Here is a 7,969-nt window from a genome sequence, read left to right as displayed (position 1 = left end):
GGTTAAACCCCTGAGATCTGTTAGGACCCTATGGATACTAGGTAGTTCTAAACTCAGAGGGCAGGCAGGAGCCCAGGTCTACAGAGCAAGTGATTGGCTTTATTGAAGTACACAGAACTGGGTACGTCCTGTGTGTTCCCTGCAGAAGAAGAGCAGGTGTGCTGTTACATCATGGGGAAGTTTGAATGTAACATGGCCTGAATGTCCTAATGACTTGCTCAAGATGCAAATCTTACCACGCCACTGTGAAGACGAAACTCCTCACGGAGAAGTTTCTAGTGACTCCAGGGATATTTAACTATTGGCTCAACACTCTGATCAATTAAAATTCTTTGCATCTTCCTTTTGGTCTCAGGACTTTCTATTTGAAGCCCAAGTTAAGGCTGCATGGTGGACACTTAACACAGAAACGGTAGGATGAGATAGAAAGTCTTGGAAAGCTCATGATCCTAGGACGAGCATCTGTGCAGGTTGAGCACTGCTGTGAATTTTCAGACTGGCTGGAGAGTCATTTTAAACAAGAGAAAAAATGTGACAGCCTCGTGTCTATAACACTAAGCGACTGGACTTACTGTTTTTATAGTTGATAGTTAATAATTTTAAAGTTAATCTTAGTGTTTTGGAAAGATAATATGTGTGTGAATACATGTGTCTGCAAGCAGATGTGGTGGTCAGAGGTCAACACCGCGTATCATCCTTAATATTGTGCCTCTTTCTTTTTTCTTTTTTTGAGATAGGGCCTCTCACTAAACCGTGAGCTCCCCCATTCACCTAGGCTAGCTGGGCAGTGAGTCCCCAGAGATTCTCCTATCTCTACTCCTCCAGCACTGGAATTGCAGTTTCAGACTACTGCACCTGGCTTTTTGTGTAGATGCAAAAAAGTGTGTGGGGGGGTCCCCACTCAGGCACTCAAGCTTTGTATCAAGAATGTTACTGGCTGAGCCATCTCTCTAGCCAATCCAAGTGCTTACATGCTTAAATAGGATTCTTAAGGTACTGAAGCTGACGTGAGCCGCATATAATGCACACACATTGTTGGACCAATCACGGGAAAGGCAATTGGTCCTAATTAGAGAGTAAAAGGGCACTATTCAGAACACAGCTAAGAACAAATTCATATTTTTGTTTCATTTATGTATCTATTTGGGATTTAAGAGCCACATCTCTGAAGACCAGAATGGTGTCATTTGTATTCCTTTCCTAGAACAGGGGCTTCAGAGAAAGAATGCAAGCTATGCAGGGGAGAGTCAAGGAATGTGTGTGCCCCTTAGATGGACCTGCAGGTCAAAGGGAGACATCCCTGGAATCTGGCTTTGAAGGCAGAAATCAGTGTGATGGATGGATGGCAGGAAACTTGAAAGGAAGCTAGGGCGGTGAGGCCAGGTTCCAGCAAGCCAGGGGCTTCCCCAGCCAGGGAGAGCTGTGGCCTGATCTCAGATGGTGAATCACCTGCTTCAAGCTGTCCCTACACCTCCTGCACCCAGGAGCGGGTGCACGTGTGAGATTTCATCACAGTGACATGCCTGGAAGTGGAAGCACAGGGAAGGCATGGCAGGTGGCTGAGCAAGGGCCGCAGCGCTGGCCCGTCTGCCCCTCCCGCTGAGCCCTATCCAGGCCCTTGGATTTCCCCACCCTTTCATGTTGAAATCGAGAGGCAATGGGCTGGCCTCGGAAGGTATGTTTGCCTCAGTCTCCCAGGAGTTGGGTGTTCATCCGGAGATGCAGTTTTCTCAGTGAGGTCAGGTGAGAGCAGTTACGCTGCAGTGATGGGAAAGGGTTGTGTGGGGGAAGACGGACTCACTGCCACTTTCTGGACAGCTGCTCCTCTGAGCCAAGGACAGGCTTCTAGAGCTTCCTGTAAGTCCCAGGCTCACACAGCCTGGCATCCAGGGCCTGGGTACACAGTGTTGTGGCTGTTTTCCCTAACATGCCTTGCATTCCACAGAAGCGACTCAGTGCCAGCTGCCAGCTGCCCAGAGCCTCCTGTCTGTGCCGATGAAGGCCCTCCCCACCTGAGGACGACTGTGGTCTTAGCCTTCAGACCCAGCTCAAAACCCAACCTCAGAACAGCTTTCGACTCCCAGGTCCTGAGACACAATGTGCCATCTTCTCCCAGCCCCTGGCTGGGCTCACCCATCAAATTGAGCACACAAGCTCCTCCCATACATTATTATGTAATGGTTACTGTTAGCATCACAACATCCAGAGCCTATGGTGATACATGGGCAGGTCCACAGACCTGTTGCCAGAGCAACAGCTACCATATTCCCAGAATCCGTTGGGCTCACCTCCCACCTTTACCTGTGGCTACTACGTCACAACCCATATATATATATATATACATATATATATATATGTATATATATATACACACACACACACACACACACACACACACACACACACACACGGGAACATTCCTCCATCTTGCTCTCTCTCTCTCTCCTCTCTTTCCGCGCCACTACCCCTACTCCCTCTCAACTGAACCTCTTACATGTGGAACTGTTGGGCCTAGTGTGGTATTTTCTGACGCAACCCGCCACTCTAACACATCAGTTACCACCCTTTATAAGGATTAAGTGTCATATCTGGGATAGGAACTCATGGACTGAAGCATATATAATGAGGGGTGGGGTGCTTGTTTGAACCGAGGACTTCAAAGATGCCAGTCAAATGCTGTATCCCTGAACAACATCCCATCTCACTGATGTGTTTTTATAAAGATATGTTCTGTAGAGCAAGGTATGGTGCAGTGGTAGGGGGTACGTCAGCAGGCCCATGCTGAGGCATTCCTCACCCAAGGTACCAACCATTCGATGGGTCTAGTATAGAAGAGAGTTTATTTAGGGGCATGGGAAGGGGGGTTGAGAAGGGAGTACAGACAAAGAAAGAGAGGAAAGAGAAGGACAGAGAGAGAAAGAGAAGAGAGAAGGCCAGCCAGGAACATATGGAGAGAGGGGGAGGGGAAAAGGAGAAGGGGAGAGAGGGAGAAAGAGGTCAGAGAGAGAACAGAGTGGGGGGGGGGAGAGGCCAAACAGTTCCTTTTATAGCAAGCCAGGCCTACCTGGCTGTCACTAGGTAACTGTTGGACAGAATTCCTAGAAGGAGTACCAACACTCACCAGCTCCATTTTCATTGCAGTATTGTCTCTACTGAAGTCCATACTGATGGACCAAGTGGTGCCTCTTCATATAGGCCAGGCTAGACCCCATGTGCGGATAACCGACACTGTATGAAATGTTCCAGGCTCACTTACCCATATTAAGCCCTTTTTTTGAGTAGCCCAGCTTCTCTCCACTATCAGAGGATTTAATTTCTCTAACCTAAGAAGCGCAAAGCAGCACATCACTGTGGCCGCCATTTGCATTTCTCTGACTATTACTATTATCACACTCATCTTTGTATTCTTATTCGGTACCTCTCCCCTGGGATAATGACCCACCATTACATAAATGCATAGAGGAGCATACTCTGTACATATATACACACATCTGTATACATTCAGACACATCGGTCCATGCGTGTATGTATGTGATTATGTGTGGATACATACTTACAGCGCTCATGGATTTGTAGAAGTTAAGGTTTCATTCCGCACAATTATCGTTTACCAGTAACATATTTCACAACCTTTGTGTAAGAATGGAATGTCAGAACCTAGCCATTGCTTGGCAGCATCTCCTCCCCACCCCCCTCCAGATAGTGACAGGTACCTACTGGGACATGACAGACAGGATTTCTCACCTGGGAAGCGAATTAACATCAAAAGGTATTGGTGTTAAAGTACTGGCACCACAGACCTGCTCCCTACCCACACCCCTGCCTCCCTCTTTCCTGCAGGCTCTTGCTGTGACACCCCCACCACCCTCAAAAGAAAAAAGGAAAGGCCCCCTCTTCTCCCAAGCGGGCTCTGAGTCTCTGTGGAGATCCTGCCATGCCATGGCATCCGTTTCTGGTGCTGGGGCCTTACTCTCCTCCGAGTTCGGGCCATTCTGTGGTTTGGACTCCTTAAGTTCCTTCTTACTAATTCTCCCACTCACCCCAGCCCCTCTGCAATGACCTTCAGGAGTCAGTAAATAACCAGAACCATGTTGTTCGCCAGACATGAGGCTATATATGTTCACTTTTATTCCTTGTGTGAGCCAGGAACATCTCTGTCCCATCTTAGAAGAAGTTATTGCTTCGGAGAGAAACGTTTGGCCCATGAAACAGCTAGGTAGCGGAGCGCAAGGCTGGGCACAGTTTGTCTGACTCCAAGCTTGCTGTGATGGAAGTGGCTTACTTTGTTCATGACGGTGTCATTGGTGCAGGGTAGGGAAGGGTCCGCCACCCTTTGTTCTCAGTCCAGGCTTACTGGGCACCTGTCCTTTTGCCTAACCACAGTCCACCATGGCACAATGCTGTACACTGAGGCCTGTCTCCAGCACGACATCCCCACAGGAGTGACTTAAGGCACAGTGCCACCTTATGCCCCAGTGCAGGACACTCCAGTGCAGGAGGCGGTTGGATTTATTTCTCCAGCTGTGGGGTAAATCCAGGCCAGTTTCTTTTCTAGGCTCACTATCAACGTGGCTTGCGCCTGTTTCCTCTCTGCAAAACTTCACCTCGTTTCTTACTGCCTCTGCACTTCCTTCTTTTGTGTAAGGAGTACCCTATTTCCGGCCAAGCCTTATTTTTTTTTCTTTCCGTCAGTTACTAGTTACTGTTCAAACAAGTATGAGTTTCCCGCGTCCTTTAGAGCTGAGCCCAACAGCTTCACGGGACACTCCCAGACAGGGACATTCTCAGGGGACAGCATCTTTGTGGTACTGGTCACTTTTCTTATGAGAAATTACTTCAGGCAGAGAATGAATCTAATGGAGTTTCTTTCACAATCATTTTGAGAAAGTTTATTTTTTAATTTTAAATTAATTATTTTTTTGAAATTTCATACATGAGTACACTGTTTTACAGCATCCCCTCATCTCTCCCTGCAACTTCTCCCCAAGTCTACCCTATGTCTTCTATAATTCATAACCTTTCTTTAATTATTACTATATACCTGATACACACACACACACACACACACACACACACACACACAAAATTTGCTGAGTGCATTTAGTGGTGCTCATATAAGACTGACTGCTTGGGGCTGGATAACCTCTCAGGGGATCGGTCCCCTGGTAAAGACTGATTGTGCCTCTCAGCAGCCACTGATTGTCTGTAGGTCTTCATCTAGGGGAGGGGCCTTGTGAGATTTCCCTTATCCATGCTGGCATGCCAACTGGTGGTATCATTGTGCAGGTTTTGTTTAAGTGGCTGGATTATTGAGATTGTGTGGGTATAGCTTCTTAGAAAGGTCATTTTATAAACTGATTTACCTAGGACCCAGAAGGTCTTTTCCCCCCATTGAAATTAAGAGAGACTGGACTGTCTAATGATGAACTGTTTTTAATGAAAAATATAAATAGCAGTGCCCTCGATAATTATGCGGTTTTTAAAACCATCCCAGTACACTGAAACACCAGTGGGTTTCATGTATAGAGGGCAGTGACATAGGCCTGAAGGGGAACTCCCCTTTGTTCTAACCACTCCAGGAGCTGAATGCTAAACCTAACTTCTCTTGCTTCCTCTTGAACAAGTGAGCTGACAGCCTGGCTCCCCCCCCCAGTTGCCCCTGGCTTCCCCCGAGTCCCCCAGTGAGGACTCCATCAGACCTGGTATGCCTTTGAATACGTGAGTAAAACCCCATCAGAGAATTGACACTCCAGGAGCTCTCACTTCTTCCACTCTCCTCTACAACAGTGGTTCTCAACCTCTCTAATGCCAAGACCCTTTAAATACACTTCCTCGTGTTGTGGTGACCCCCACAACTATAAAACTATCTTTGTTGCTACTTTATAACTGTAATTTTGCTACTGCTATGGGTTGTAATATATATGTTATGAGATATATGATATATGTGTGTGTGTGTGTGTGTGTGTTTAGATAGAGGTTTGCCAAGTGGGTGGAGACCCATAGGTTGAGAACCACTGGTCTGCGACCATGAGAGGATGGATGGTGGGCTATGGAAACTGGGATGCAGAATCAGGTACTCACTAGAAACTGGAGCAACTAGATCCAGTGTGTGTACTTCCTTGTCCATTGACCCTGTTGCTGTGCAGAGGAAAAACAGAAACAGAGAAAAGACGTAAGGAGTCTAGGCTTAGCAGGAGAGAGGACCATTCTCTAAACACCTAGACTGAGGTACAGTCACGTTTATTTCTGGAATAGTCTCCTCCTGATGGGCACTAGTCATGATAGTACTTTTTGTGACCTTTAAATTAGGAATTTCTATGAGCGATTCCACCTTGCATTTGAGGAAACTGAGGCAGGGAGCAGGAGCAGGCAGGCTGCTTCAGGGAGCTGATGCTGAGGCCTGAAAGTAAAGAAGGATCAAGGTCTCCAAGGATGGTCACGAGGACAGCCTGCCATCCCCTGGAGATGATCTGTGGTCTGGGCTGAGTTCACTGGGCTGGAGAGCAAGCAGAGAGACTTTGTAGTCACTGCTCAGCCAGCCTCTCGGGCATGCTCAAACTCAACTGCCAATTCAGTGGACAGAGAGGCATTTATGTATTTAGGGGATGTGCCAGATCTTAGGGGACATTCATTGTGGTGGAACTTGTCCAGAAGGGATGCAAAACCCTGAGACTGAAGAACCTAGTGTGAAGACCTGGAAGACGAGAGTGTGAAGGATGAAGAAGTAGGTAGGGATGGGTCCTGCCATCGTTCCTCATTTCCTCTGAGTGCCACAGCATGGTGTGGCTCCAGGGGGATGTGACAGGGTCATGCTCTGAATAACATAAAGATCCCTGGAGTTGGGGACAAGAGTTCTGGCTGCTTCTGATATCCCTGGGCTTCCTGGGCAGGCACTGCCAGTAGCCTAACCCGCTATCCCCCACCCAATCACATCTGGATGTCTCCCCTAGGAGGAGAGAGGACAGTCAGTGGAGGGGTGCGCCCTTTCACTGTGGGGGAGTTTTACTTGTCTGGTGAGCACAAATCTGGGATTAACTTATTGTTCTCACTGCCCTGCCATTTGTCCATGAGCATCGGTGTGGCCCTGTTCCTTACTGAGAATGTGGACAAACATCTATTAAATTCTGGTTTTCCAGCAAATACTGGTATATTCATTTGGAGTTTGTTTCTTTAGATGGAAGCCAAATTGTGTGCTCTGCAAGCTTTTCAAATATCCCAAGGGAAAAATGGAGTTCATGACAAAATGAGAAAACAATTAACTATGGCAGGAAAGGGGGGCCCTTCATAGCACAGCCTTCAAGTGCTATTTTAATTGCAGGAGGAGAAATGTGGGGGTCTCATTGTCACGAAGTCAGCCAGTAGAGTTTTGTTTTTTGAATTTTGGAACAATGAAATGGCCCCAAATGTTTACATGGGAGTTGGAATTGTTCCACATGCGAACTATGACGTCGTGTCAATACACTGTGATGTGGACATCTATCAGACACCAGCAAGAAGGAAGGAGGGAGGTCAAGGTAAAAAGCTCCCAAGAGTCTCAGAATCCCAGAATCCAATTAAGCCAAGCAAAAATCCCAGCACTTGGGAAGTAGAGGCAGGAGGATCAAGAATTCAAGACTGGAATGGACTATATGAGTTCTGGTTCAAAAAAAAAAAAAATCAAATGACATGGTGATCAAGTGATTCTACCTGAGCATCTGTGGCTGTGATCAGAGGATTGGGGTGGTCAACACGGCTTAGTAGGTAAAGGTGCTTGCTGCCAAGCCTGTTGACCTGAGTTCTATCCCTGGGACCCACGTAGGTACACATAAAACACAAATACACAAAGGAGAAGGAAGAGAGGAACATATATATGTATATGTATATACATATATGTGTGTGTATATATATATATACATACACAAACACACACATACACACACACACACACACACACACACATATATATATATATATATATATATATATATAT

General features: G+C 46.8%; 1 long non-coding RNA gene across 2 annotated transcripts in view; it reads left to right on the top strand.

Annotated features, from left to right (window-relative positions):
- The first annotated feature begins 1,485 nt into the window (after positions 1–1,485).
- The window catches only part of LOC116088740, a 14,144-nt gene continuing 7,660 nt past the window's right edge, over positions 1,486–7,969 (top strand). Inside the window, exon 1 of one of the 2 annotated variants that reach the window (XR_004117995.1) lies at positions 1,486–1,743. This is a non-coding gene — a long non-coding RNA (uncharacterized LOC116088740). The remainder of the gene's footprint in view (positions 1,744–7,969) is intronic. The other variant, XR_004117996.1, reaches the window with a different exon arrangement.

The sequence above is a fragment of the Mastomys coucha genome, unplaced genomic scaffold, assembly GCF_008632895.1.
Source record: "Mastomys coucha isolate ucsf_1 unplaced genomic scaffold, UCSF_Mcou_1 pScaffold14, whole genome shotgun sequence".
NCBI classification, from domain to species: domain Eukaryota; kingdom Metazoa; phylum Chordata; class Mammalia; order Rodentia; family Muridae; genus Mastomys; species Mastomys coucha.
Note: the sequence above shows the minus strand (reverse complement) of the source record. Positions and strands in the feature narration are given on the sequence as shown.